Source organism: Emydura macquarii, unplaced genomic scaffold (genome assembly GCF_026122565.2).
Source record: "Emydura macquarii macquarii isolate MOO-44397 ecotype Brisbane River unplaced genomic scaffold, CSIRO-AGI_Emac_v2 contig_1477, whole genome shotgun sequence".
Lineage (NCBI taxonomy): Eukaryota > Metazoa > Chordata > Testudines > Chelidae > Emydura > Emydura macquarii.
Window position 1 is genome coordinate 13001146 of NW_027131614.1, and position 14352 is coordinate 13015497.

The window sequence follows — 14352 nt, forward strand, 5'->3', positions numbered from 1 at the left end:
CCCGGATCAGCCAGTCGTCCAGGTATGGGAATATCCGGACCCCCTGCAGCGCAGATGGGCCACAACCACTGCCATACACTTTGTAAAAACACTGGGGGCGGACGAGAGGCCAAAGGGAAGGGCCGAGAACTGGTAGTGGCAGCCAGCTACCACAAACCGGAGGCACCTTCTGTGACCAGGGAGGATAGAAATATGAAAATATGGGTCCTTTAAATCGAGGGCAGCATACCAGTCCCCTGGATCTAGGGCAGGAATGATGGAGGCTAGGGAAACCATGCGGAACCTGAGGCGTCTGATCAACTTGTTTAGACGGCGGAGATCTAATATGGGCCTCAGGCCCCCCTTAGCCTTGGGAATTAGGAAGTACCGTGAATAAAATCCCCTTCCCCTCTCCTGTGGAGGAACCTCTTCCACAGCCCCTAGCTGGAGGAGGGAGTAGACCTCCTGTGTGAGGAGCTGCTCATAAGAGGGGTCCCTGAAGAGGGATGGGGTAGGGGGGAAGTCTGGGGGAGAAGGCAGTCAGCTGGAGGGCATAGCCCCTGAGGACTATACCGAGGACCCATCAGTCCAAGGTGATGCTTTGCCACTGGGTGTAAGACGGCCTGAGTCTGTGGGCAAAGGGCCAGGCAAGATCCAGGGGGAAAGAAAGAGTGCCACCCTCATGCGCACCATCAAAATGGCTTTTTATTGTTTTGACCCTTGCCTGGGCCCTGCTGCGGCCCCGCCGATGAGCCCGTATGGTTGCAGCAGTTAGGTGCCCGAAACCGATCCCGACCCCTCCTGGACTGAGCGGGTCTGGGGGGCTGCCTCGGGGGAGGCTGATGCTGTCACTGGGCCTGAGGCCGAGACTGATGCCTCGAGGCCTGCAGGGTGTAGAGCCCTAAGGATCACAGCGTGGCCCTCGAATCCTTAAGGGCATGGAGTTTGTCGTCGGTTTTGTCCGAGAAGAGGCCAGCGCCATCGAACGGCAGATCCTGAATGGCTTGCTGGACCTCTTGGGATAGCCCTGACAACTGGAGCCAGGAGCAGCGGTGCATGACTATAGCCGAAGCCATAGGCCTGCTGGCAGAATCCACCGCGTCGCTAGCTGTCTGTAAGGCCGCTCCTGCCACTGCAGCGCCTTCCTCGATGACAGTTGTGAAGTCTGCTGCTTGATCCTGGTGTAACACCTGGGGCAGAATCTTAGCAAGCCTCTGCAGCGAGGACCAGAGGTTAAAATTATACCTCCCGAGGAGCACCTGGTGGTTAGCGATCCTCAACTGCAGAGTAACCATCGAATAGACCTTGCGGCCAAACAGCTCTAACTTCTTGGAGTCCTTGTTTTAGGAGTGTTACCCTGGGCCCCCTGCCTGTCCTGCTGGTTGGCCGCATCCACAATCAGTGAGCATGGGGCAGGGTGATTATACAAGTACTCGAACCCCTCAGCGGGCACATAGTACTTTTTTTCGGCGCCCTTAAAGGTAGGGGCAACCAAGGCAGGGATCTGCCAGAGGGCCTTGGCCAACTTTAAGAACCTCTCATGCACAAGTAAGGCCACCCTCGATGGCCCTGCCGCCCCCGACACCCCGAAGAGGGGGTCTTCCTCCTCCGACAACTCCTTAAGCTCCAAGTTCAGGTTCCTCACCACCCTCTTGAGCAGGTCTTGGTGAACTCTGAAGTCGGGCAGCGGTGCCGTATGGTCCCTGGCGGCCACGTCGTGTGGGGACGAGGAGGACGACTGTGGGAGGGACCTCCGCTTACTGCCCCTGACAGGAGAACGGCTCCGGGAAGAGGACAATGACAAGCGCTGGTGCCGACATCTACGGTGCCGTCGTGGGGATGAACTACTGGCGGAGCTTGATCGCCTCCTCCGCCTCGACGTTTTGTGGCGACACTTCCCACCTCGGGACTGGGAGCAGTGCCGCCGGTGCCGACACATGGAGTGAGACCGCGTGGAGCAGGACCAGCTGCGAGGTGCCAAAGCCGCCGGTGCTGAAGCCACCGGTGCCGGTGCCGAAGACTGCGGTGAAGCCGTCATAGCTGGTGGTTGACGACTGGTCTCAGTGGGCACCAGGATCCGCGCCGGGCTGCGTGCCGGGGATCGAGACCAGTGCCGTGTGCTGGTCAGGGTGTGCGCCAGGGATGATGAACAGTGCCGAGCAGGACTCTCCATGGAGGAGTGAGAGCTGGAGCTGTGACCCCTGCGCGAGGCGGAACTGGAGCGGCGTCGCCTCGCACGTGAACCTCTTGACCGCCCTCGGTGCCGCGGTGTCGGGGAGCTCGATGACTCGGTGTCGGAGCTGGGAGAGGAGCCCGCACTCTCTAACCTCTATGACCGTGTGGGGGGAGACTTCAACTCCTGTCTCCGCCACCCACCGGGGCCACCCAGCGCGGGTTTACCCCGAGATGCCAGTCCCGGAACCCTCGGCTGAGGGGGGGACGGAGGCGTGGGCATGCCCATGAAGGCGCATGCCATGGCGAATGCCTCTGGCGTCGACGGTCCATGCAGGGGCGCTCCCCCACTCCGCGGAGTCGGGGGAGGCTCCCTGCATGGAGATGCCGGTGCTGGAGTAATCTCAACGGCACGTGGCTGGGGCATCTCCTGACTCCCCCAGGCCGGATGGGCGATGAGGGGGAGTCCTGGCGCGTGGCATCTTCCCCTTGAGGCGCTTCGGTGCTGGGCCCTGGAGTGTTGAGGTTGGTGCCGATGGAGCGCTCCGCAACTAGGAGACGCTCGGTGCCGCGGGGGAACACGCCGGTTCCAAGTCTGGCCAAAGCGCAGACTCCATAAGGATAGCCTTCAGGCATGCATCTCTCTCCTTTTGAGTGCGGGGCTTGAAGGCCTTACAAATGCAGCACTTGTCTCTTCTGTGCTGCTCTCCAAGGCAGCGGAGGCAGCGATTATGAGGGTCACTCACGGGGAAAGCCTTAGCACACACGGTGCAAGCTTTGAAGCCGGTTGAACCAGGCATGGCCCAATCTGAAACCTCTGAGGGCTACTATCTAACTTCTAAACTACTTAACTACTTAACTCTATTTAACGTTTTAACAGTCTATTAACAACAACAGTTCTATGGAAAACAAAGGGGATGCTACTTGCTGAAGCAAGAGGCAGACGTTCCAGTAACCGTCACAGGCAGAAAGAAGGAACTGAGGGCCTGCGGGGTTGGCGGCGCCCTATGTACCGCGGCATGAGCGCGGTACTCCAGGGGGCGCCTGAGCTGACCCTACGGGGTTTGCTAAGGGGAAAAAAGTTCCGGGAACCAGTGCACAGGGCGCGCACATACCTATATTGGAATGGATATGAGCAATCACTCGAAGATAGAAGAAGTGAATTCCCTCCATTTGAAACATTGCTTGAGGGAAGTGAGAGACTAATCCCTCCCACAAAGATGAAATTAAATTCTTCTCTCAGAACATGATTTGAGACATATAAAGTCAAGCAGATTGGTTCAAGACTGCAGTCAATTAGTACTGAAATTTATCATGTTGATGTGTGGATTATTTCTGAGTGTTCTTCAGACAGCAGCTGTAACCTGTTGTTTATAATTAAATACTACTAGTTAATAAAATGGAAATCTCTCATCACAGATGTCATTTTGAACAATAAAAGGTGCTTATAAACATTTTTAAATTTTATTTCAATTTCAATATAAATATAAAAGAATGTTTACCCAAGGCTCTAGCACTCTGGTTACATAGTTAAAAATACACTCCAGTTAAGAGTAAAGCAAAAGTAGCAAAGCAACAATTTTTTCGGTAGAGGGTGGGGGAGAAAACAAATAGGCTCCACTTCACTTCCCATAAAACACTATTCACCAGCACCTCAAACAATCTGCAAACATACCCCATCACAACCCACACCAAACATCTGACCAGATATATTTTTCAATGTGCCCTAGATGTCATTACACAGAATGAGTAGGGTGACAAATTCCAAAGTCTCAACCTGACTCAGAGAACGCCTTACTAGTAACTCCTCTTACATACTGAGGGAGGTAAGCAAGTCCCCAAGCTTCTGAGGCTTTATACCTCAGAATCAACAGATGCATACGTACAATGCTGACTAACCAAAACCTTCTCTTTGTCAAGTACATGATTCAGGATACCTAGGACAGAGGCATAGTAATCATAGGAAAGCATAAAACTTTCTCGATGTAAGTACTCCCATTAATAAGCAAATTAAAGGTGATCTGCACAATTATAAAATCTTTATAGCTTTAGAATTAGGTACATAGCGCTCAAACACATAAGGGGTACACCAGTCCAAGTTTTTGAAGAGAATCTTCTCCCACATGGAGCTCCATTATTCAATTACATTGTATGCACAGTTACCTGTCAGCTCTGTGTTCTTAGGGAACTAGGGTGCAAAACCCCTACTGTCTGACTCACCTGAAACACCCCCGTCCCAGCTTCTGCTTGAACCAGAACTGATCAGAGACGGATTTACCAAAAGCAATGAAAAGGCAGTGGGGGACACACCTACCCCCTCCGAACAAGGCTGAGAGGATTAAGGCAACTCCCCTAGTCTCATCTACATTGAAGATGTACGAAGGAGGCATCTTGATTAGCACGCTGAATGGAAAACAGAAAGCCTCATCTACATCGAAGATGGAACAAGGAAACATCTCTATTAGCATACCGAATGGAGAACAAAGCTTCAAGGCAAGGACCGCACCGAACTCTGGGATCAGCAAAGCAGGGAAGCATGTCATGATGGGAGATCTCTGCTCCAGATGTTAATGAACCCACACCTACAAACACCCAGCTCAGTAGTTATCAGACCAATTCTAGACATAAATCCTTTATTGATATCCAAAACACTGAATCTGCCTGATTGCACTGTGAGCACCCTTAAAGGAACACTAGCCAGGAATGATCAGTTCCTATTGTCCAACGTAAACAAAACAATTCTGGTATACTCCCTTGAGTCATTGTTTACCCATAAACCTAGTGTTCTCCCTTGAACCACTGTTTCTTCCCTACAAAAACCCCTACCCAAGTTCAAACCTCTGTTCTGATGCCTGGATCCAAAAGCTGCATCAGTTCCACTGGGACTTCACCTTTTCCTGACTGATCGTGTTTGGGGCTCTGCCTGTCTCAAGCACTCCGGACCCTAAGCTGAAGAGCCTGTCTCCTGGGAACTTTCGACCAGTTCAAGCTGCGCTAAGTGGTGAGACCCCTACTCTCTCTCTCTTCTCTGGTTAATCCACTTTTTCCCTCAGATCTAATTTCATCTCTCTCTCTCTCTTTTGCTTTCTCTCTCTCTGAGTCCAGGTATAACTTCCTAAACTTTCTGACTTTTGTAACCAAACTTGGGCTAGATTCCCCCAATACCCCAATTGAAATTGTGTAATATTGTAACTGTTTGGTTGTTTTTTCTCTCCTTGTACTATTAGTATCATAAGTTTTATATACCTGGCTATAAAATAACTTTTATAATCACACTGGTTGCCAAACGCTCTTCAAACTTCATTTACTCCTTTGTGTTCTTGGCTTCCCTATCTTGCTCTGCAGCAACGCTTCTCTTACCTAAGCCAAAGATCCCTATAATGCCCAAAAATCCTGTGGGGTTTCCTCATTAAGAGGGTTACTACCAGAATAACTGTAGAGTGAAAGTGGGGATAGCAATGTGCTAAACCTGTGGCATATAAGGGTGGCAGCTTGAAAGTGCTGTTTTGACCCAATCCGCTCAGACACGCTTTTTTAATCTATGAAGGTGTGTGTATGAATGAGGGTGTTTATTTGAGTCTGGGGCTGGCCCTGGGAAACTTAGGTCCTACAGGGTAGCTCCATTGGGAGGGGACTTACAGAAGGGAGAAGTAAAGCTCCATATAAAACACAAATGACACAATCAGTACATTAATAGAATTACAACCCTCCCCTCCAAGGAAAGTAACCCTAATAAATGAGCGTACCCCAAGGTGACGGGCAAACCTGGTAACAACTCCAATGAACAATGGTGGAGCTAGCCAGGTTGTCAACAGAGATAAGGCAAGTCACTAGTTTTCTAACCCTTTTCAAAACATTGTATAGATTTAGAAACTTCTGAGCAATGTTGGTGGAAAAGAATATTTATTGGACATTTTCAAATAAGTATCTCCATATTCCAGCTCATATCAACATTCAGATGCATGTCTTAATTCAGCCGTAATCTTGCAAACAGAAACGTGCATAGTTTTACTCATATGAGAAGTCCCACTGAAGTCAATGAGACTACTCATCTGAGTAAGTGATGCACATGCTTAAGTGTTTGCAAGATTGGGGACTTAATCTGCATTTTTTACAAGAAAAAATATTTTTGGTATCTCATGCAGTTTCAAAGCTAAATGCAATTTCTTGACAACGAAGCGGGGCGGGAGGTTCTCTATTTTGAAATAATTCTGAAGTATTGTTTAAATTAAAGTTATTAAATAAATAGTGACAAACTCTGATTATGATAATCTGTACAAAAATAAAACAGCAAATAAATTTCACTTGGCAAAAGCATTAAATAAATGTACCTATGACCATATTTTTTTAAATAAAGCAAAAAAATTTTAACATTGTTTAGTGTGCTCCTAAATAAACAGTAAATACCTGAGACACAAAATACTTCACAAATATATCCTAGTAATAATGAAGGAACTATCAGGTTCAAAATCTAGTATTTTTAGTGTTCTTACCAGTGGTATAAATAGAACCTTATTGAACTGACTATTAAAAAAATATGTATTTATTTATGCATGCTATTTATACTGTTTATTTTTTGCATTCTTTAAGCTTGGACAATGAAAGCAGACTAATTCATTTATAGGCAATTTCACTTTGATGTTCTCATGCATGACAGCAATAATGCAATGGGTAGGCAACATCCATAATGGAATTTTTTTATTAACAGAAGTAACTAGCTGATCCCATTTGAATTTAGAAAAGTCATGGAAACTTTTATATTGGTCTTCACATTTGCATATGTTTATTTTAAAAGTTAAATCTGGGAGCACATTTGATTTGACATTGTCACTATAAGGACAGATGTAGAAAGATACATTAGAAATTGTTTTACAACAGGTAATTGTTTTACAACACAGTAACGTGACCCGTCCATGCCTAGGGTAGCCACTTGAAAATGCCAAGGTCAGGGCAGGCTGTAAAAGGAGAGCAGATTCTCCCAACACTGGTGGGTGACACTCAAGTCAGACTTCCCAACCAGCTACAAACAGTGCTTCTGATTCCCCACACTGGTTATCAAGAAGCCCCCTTTACTGCATTTCAGTCTCTGGCTCCCAATCGGCCACTAGGTCCAGTAAAGAGATCAGTTATTTAAAACTCTATACTCTTTACCAGAAAGGTATCTCCTGACCCTAAAGGATCAGCCACAGTACCAGATCAATATAAGTTTAGATCTTACCCAAAATACCACGCTGCCAACCAATCCTTTAGTAAATAAAACTAAAAGTTTATTATAAAAAGAAAGAAAAACACTATAAGAGAAATGTTAAAGGATTAAAGCAAACAGATGCATACAAATGATTTGAAAGTCCAGATATATCAGGTTTCTAGTGGAATTGTGGAGTCTGCAGGCTTCTATAGTCCCTCTGGTGTACATCCAGTATCTGGATGGGTCTCAGTCCTTTGTTTCACAGCTTCAGTTCAGTTCAGTTGTAGATGAGTTGATCCAGAGGCAGGCTGGAGACTAAAGACTGAAAGACAAAATGGATCTCGGGCAGCTGCCATTTATGTCCTTTGGTCTGTGCCATGCTGCTTGTGGAATTTTACAGGAACCAAAATGGAGTCCACAGTCACATGAATAAGTCCTGGTGACTCATCACGTATATCCCCTGGGCCCCTTGTACCTGTGAATTTTTAATGGGCCATTAAGCGGCTATTGCTGCAGCCATCCTGTCTGGGGTGTGGCCCAGACACAGCACAATTTGAAATACAGATATGTCAAACATATCCATAACTTCCATTACACATATAACACATGAATATAAACATTATCTTCTTACTTAGCACATTATAGCCTTTCTAACAGTACCTGAAATGGCATATCTCACATGAATTACTATGATTTTGACATATTGATGTTAAATAATATAATAAATGCCCCCCAATCCAGTCAGTGTGACACCCCCAACGCAAGATGGCTGTAGAAGGGATTAATCAGAGCTCCTGAATACACCTCAAGGGCCCCCCTAATCCAGCCTTGACAAGGCATCAGCTACAAGATTCTCTTTACCCTTGATGTGAAGTATGTTCATATCAAATTCCTGTAAGGCCAAACTCCAACGGAGTAGCCTGTAATTGGTCCCCTTGGCTTTGTGTAACCATACCAATGGAGCATGATCACTGAACACAGTGAACTTCCTGTTATATAAATAGGGTTGAAGTTGTTTTATGGCCCAGACAATTGCATATCATTCTTTCTCTATAGTAGCATAATGTCATTCAGCGGGTGTTAGTTTTTTGCTCAAGTATGCGATGGGGTGCCTTTTACCCCCTTCCCCGTCCTGCATGAGTATAGCTTCTAACCTAATGTTAGAAGCATCTGTGCACAAGAAGAACATTTTGTCAAAATCACGGCTGGCTAATCCAGGCTCTTTAGATAAGGCTTCTTTTATTCTTTGGAAGCCCTGCTCACAGGCCTCAGGTCCACTTTACCATGTCCGGATTTCCCTTTTGGTAAGGTCTGTTAGGGGAGCTACAATGTCACTAAATCCCTTTACAAACCTGCGATAATAATTGGCCAGCCCAATAAAGGATTGGTCCTGCTTCTTTGTCTTACGTTCAGGCCAGCCCTTTATGGCTTCTACTTTTAAAGGATCAGGGCATACTATCCCACTGCCCACTGTGTCCCAGGTATGATACTTCTGCAGCTTCTAACATGCACTTGGAGACTTTAACAGTTAGGTTGGCCTCTCTGAGTCTTTGTAACACAACTCCCATGTGGTACAAGTGATCTCCCCAGGAATTGCTGAAAATAGCCAACTCATCTATATACACCCTGGCAAAGTTTTGTAACCCGTCCAAAACCTCATTAATGAGCCTCATGAAGGTAGCACTGGAATTTTTTAACCCAAACGGCAGAACTCTGAATTCATATAGATCAGAATCTACTAGGAAGCGGATTTTTCCTGGGCATCAACGTCTAAGGGGATTTGCCAATATCCCTGAGTTAGATCTAATGTGCTTATGAACTTTGCACCCCCCAATTGGTCCAATAAATCCTCTATGCGGGGCGTGGGGTATGGATCAGGCTGCATGATTGCATTCAGCTTTCTGTAATCTACACAAAAGCTCGTGGTTTTATCCTTCTTGGGCACCATTACAATGGGAGACGCCCAGGGACTGTTCGATTTAGCAATTATCCCCATTTCCAACATGCTTTCTACTTCCTCCTGAATCTGTTTTTGTATTTCCCCTTTGGCCCAATGTCCTCTGCTAGGCATTAGGCGTGGCCCTGTGGTTTGAATGGAATGCACAATCTTGTCAGTTAAACCTGGCTGGTTGGAGAATGCTTGCCTGTGGTGCTTTAACAGGGCTAACATCTCCTGCTTCTGGGCAAAATCCAAACCTTTCCCAAACTCAATGCTCTCCAGCTGAGTTTCTCCTTCGCTTTCTGCAACTAAGTCAACCAAAGGGACAGATAATGTTCCTTCATCAGCACAACAAATCATATTGATGGCTGCCTCCCTTTCACAATAAAGTTTCAGTCTGTTAGCATGCACCAATTGCTTAGCTCCTTTTCCATGAGGCTTTCTGACACTAAAGGTAACCTCATTAATCCTCTCTACAACCTCATATGGTCTGTCCCAGATGTCCTGCATTTTATTTCTCCTCACTGGAATTAGTACAAGCACCATATCCCCAATTTCAAAAACTCTCTCCTCAGTATGGCTGTCATACCAAGCCTTCTGAACTCCCTGACTTCTCTTAAGGTTCTGCTGAACCAGACTCATCATGTCTTGCAAGCTCTCTCTAAACTGTGACACATACTCCACCACTGGTTGTTCTGTATATTACCCTCCCAGGAACCACGAATCAGATCCAGGGGTCCCCTGATCTGCCTCCCGTAAAGTAGCTCAAAAGGAGCAAACCCTGTAGATTCTTGGGGTACACTCCTGTACGCATACAGCAAATACGGGAACAAGACATCCCAGTCATTCTGGCATCTGTCCACATACATCTTTAGCATAGCCTTCAATGTCCCATTTAATCTCTCTACTAAACCATTGGTCTCTGGATGGTAAGGGGCAACTTTTAGATGACTTACTCCACACATCTCCCATAGTTGCTTAAATACAACTGACATAAAATTGGCACCACAGTCTGACAAGATTTCCTTGGGAAAACCCACTCTGCTAAAAATAGTAAATGGAGTTGTGGCCACTGTCTTAGCCTCAACATTGGATAAAGCTACAGCCTCAGGGTACCTGGTGGCGAAATCCACCAAAACCAGAATATACTTCTTCCCATTTCTGGAAGGTTTAGGGAGTGGCCCCACAATATCCACAGACACTCTGACAAATGCTTCCCCAATAATGGGCAAAGGCTGTAGAGGTACCTTTTTAGGACCCTTCAAACTCTTGCGCTTCTGACACAAATCACAGCTTTTGCAATAACTCCTCACTGTGTCAGACATGTAAGGCCAATAAAAGTTTTGCTTCAGCCTGTCACAAGTTTTTTCTATGCCCAGATGTCCTGCAAAGGGAACATTGTGAGCCAACTTTAATAACTCACTTCTATATCCCTCAGGCACTACAAGTTGCTTGCAGTTTCTATCATGAGGCTGCCTTTTCCCTGTAGGGGGTTCTCTGTACAGGAAGTCCTCATGCATGAAAAACCTGCTTGCTCCTTCTCCTGCTGGGACTAGGTTTTGGGCCTCCACTCTGGCCCCTTCTAAAAAAATTCCTCTTGTTGAGCCCTGTAGCCCGGAGGTGTGGCCTCCCTCTGAGACTGACACAGAGGGAAAGCCAAACACCACCCCACCACCACCCACACACACACACACCCCCCAGAGGCGGGAATCCAAAAGGACACCACCTGACCGGAAGCAGGTGGGCGGGGCTAGGCCTTTAAAACCCAGGCCTGCTCACTCAGTCAGGCCCCAGCAGCTGAGGAAGAAGGACAAGTCTCCCTTGGAGCTCAAGCCTAGGGTTGTGCTAGACACCCACTTGGAAGAGAAGCTGCTGGATCTACCCATGGCATGGGGCCCTGCTGATCCAGAGGAGCTACCTGCCAGCACTGCCAGGGATGCTGAGAACCTGCCAGCACTGCCTGGGACCTGGAGAACCTGCCAGAGCTGCCCACTGCCTGAGGATTTGGAGGAACCCCTGCAGCTTCCAGAGCTGCTGCTGATTGACAGGGAGGGACTCATGGGCCTTCCGCAGGCCTTCTACCTCTGCAACCTGGAGGGAGATGATGGATCCCAGGTACTTTAGGGAGATGGTGGGAGGAAGAAGCCCAGAGAAGCCGACTGTGGTGAGGCTGAGCTGATGCTCGTGGTGAGTTGCTGCATTTTGGCCAGAGCCCCACTGACCCAGTGACAGGACATCCCGTCACTGACAGGGTCCTGGGCTGGGATGCAGTGGAGATGGGTGGGCCTGCGTCCCCCTCAGCCTGACCTGGGGTGGATGTCAACTGAGCACCAGAACCTGTCCCTTACTGCCTGCCCTGCCCAAGGGCTGGACCATAGACCCCTGCTCACCTTGCTAAGGGCTCAAGCGTGGATGTGTGTTCTTCGGCCTGCCCTAGCAGGCAGGCCAGGCCATAGACTGACTTATCTGGCTAAGGACTAGAGATTGCTGTCCATCTGCCCAGCCCTCTCAAAGGGCTGGGCCATAGACTGCTGCTTGCCTGACCCAGGGCTTGAGCCTGCATGTGTGTGCTTACCTGCCCTCTCAGGGGCTAGACAGGAGACGGCCTCCTCACCCAGCTTGAGGGCTTGAGACTGTTTGCTGGCCTGCCTTCTAAGAGGGGGGCCTAGGCGGTAGACCCCTTCTATGCCCTGCTGAGGGTTGTTTCCTGTTGCAGGCCTGTCCCTGCCTGGGGGCTGGGCCATAGACTGATAGGACACTATGGGGCGAGAGACTATTCCCCAAAAGGGGATGACCTGAGTCCAGGCTTGCCCTACCGAGGGCCGGAGGTGGCCCCCTAAGTCGGACTCCCCAAAGCCGTAGGTGCTGGGAGGTGTGGCCTCCCTCTGAGATTGACTCATAGGGGAGTCTCTGGTGCCGCCCCCTACAAGCCCTAATGCCTACAAGCCCTAACAATCTTTCTGAATTCACTCAAATTCAGAGCCGTCCCAGGCACATCCAACCCACTCTTAGCTGGCAACACCCGAGAGGAGTCCTCTGTCTCTTCACTAATTCCCTCCTTATCACCTGAAAGGGTATCCATATCAGAACCATATTTTCCTTGTGATCTAGTAATGACATTGACACTACTGTTAACAACTACAATATCATTCCCTATCAAAACATCTGCTGGGAGAAGCTCTCAAACTCCAACTACCATGTCACCTCTAAAATCTTCCCACTCTATGTGGATTTTTGCTAAGGGCACCTTTACCTTGTATTCAGAAAGTGCCATCAGGTTCACACACCTATCTGGCAAATAATCCTCCTCCTGGACTAATTCCTTTTTAACTAAGGTAATTTCTGAGGCGGAATCCCTCCATCTAGTACACACTATCCCATTGACTCTGGCACTCTTTATGAATTCCTCATTGCCCCTTCCTGTCTCCGCCCTCACATAGTTAGTGAGGCAACCCTCACTCCCCCCCACCAGGGATTACTAAAGTGTTAGCATTAACATCTGCCATGTTTATTTCCAGACAGAAGGTGGTGGGGTCAACATTTATATGGCCAGTCTCTGTACTTAAGGTAATAGCATTTGAATTGATTGTGGGCTGCAGGGTTGCTGGCCTTGGATTATTCCTGTCCCTACAGGTTGGACAACTTGGCTTCATATGGCCAATGAGTCCACACAGGTAGAATATAGCAGGCTTTCCCCCTGGGTGAGTGGTTTTAAATTCTGGGCTTGTATAAGATTTCCTAGCCAAGTTGGGGCTAGTCTTATTCCTGAACCCATCCTCCCTTTTAACCTGCGACGAATGGGTTGCTTCTTCCTTGAGGCTTATGCTTCTCATGGTTCCTATTCTCCATGAAAGCATCAGCAGTTCATGCAGCTTCCAAAATGGTATCAGGGTTTTTATCAAGCACAGCTGCCCTGATATGGTGAGGTGCTATTTCCAGAAGCTGTTCTCTAGCAAACAAATCAACAACTCTGCTATAACTATATTACAAGCCTTTGCCCCGTCAAGCCACTTTTTCATATATCCAAGCAGTTTATGAGCAGTTTCAACATAGGTAACATTATCAGACAGCTTAACATTTCTAAATTTCAGCGTATAAGACTTGACTAATTTTAAACCTTTGCAATACAACTTTAACTCCATTTCATTAAATACCTTCCTGACTCTTCCAGTCAATTTGGTGAGAACAGGCTTTCTTCTCTCATCCAGCACCTGATGAATATCAGAGTCTTTCAAAAGTAGATTAAAAACTCAATATCCTCATTATCTCTGTAAATGGGACAGATCCTTTCCAGATCTCTGATGGTGAGAAGCGAAGAATTTTCAGATGGCTGCGGCAGACCCTTTTCCCTTCCTGGATCTGGAGCTGGATTCTGGCTGTTTCCATCTGTCTTTGATGAGCCCTTTCTATCTCAGCAGCCTTCAGCTCTATCTGATGAGCCCTTTCTATCTCAGCAGCCTTTTGCTTTTCCCACAAGCAAATTTCTGCCATTTCTCTCTCATGCTGAAGACGCTGGCTATCTTTCTGGGCTTGCTGCCGAAGACCTTCCACAGCTGCTACCTCAGAGAGTCAGGTGGAGACCCTGTTTTCAGGTAGTCTATGAGCAGATCTCTCATTTTCTGCTCTAAGATATCCCCTTTAAGGGTTATTTTTCTCTCCTTACACACCTGTTTAAGCTCTTTTGCGCTCATAGCATCATATGATCTCTGCTCACTCATCTTAAGTACCTTTAATCTTTAACACACTCAATATCAAATTTTAAAATTTGGAATAGCGTAATGTTCTGATCCAAAACCCAAATGTTCTGGTTCTGTGGATCCTGCCACAACTACGCCACTGTGACCCGTCCGTGCCTAAGGTAGCCACCTGAAAATGCCAAGGTCGGGGCAGGCTGTAAAAAGAGCAGATTCTCCCAACACTGGTGGGTGACACTGAAGTCAGACTTCCCAACCAGCCACAAACAGTGCTTCTGATTCCCCACACTGGTTATCAAGAAGCCAAAATAAAAATATACACAGCCCCCTTTACTGCCTTTCAGTTGTGGCTCCCAATCAGCTACTAGGTCCAGTAAAGA

General features: G+C 47.5%; 1 protein-coding gene across 2 annotated transcripts in view; it reads right to left on the reverse strand.

Moving 5' to 3' along the window:
• Positions 1-14352, reverse strand: part of CSPP1 (centrosome and spindle pole associated protein 1) — a 165122-nt gene that overhangs the window by 143307 nt on the left and 7463 nt on the right. The gene's annotated exons all lie outside the window — the stretch shown is intronic.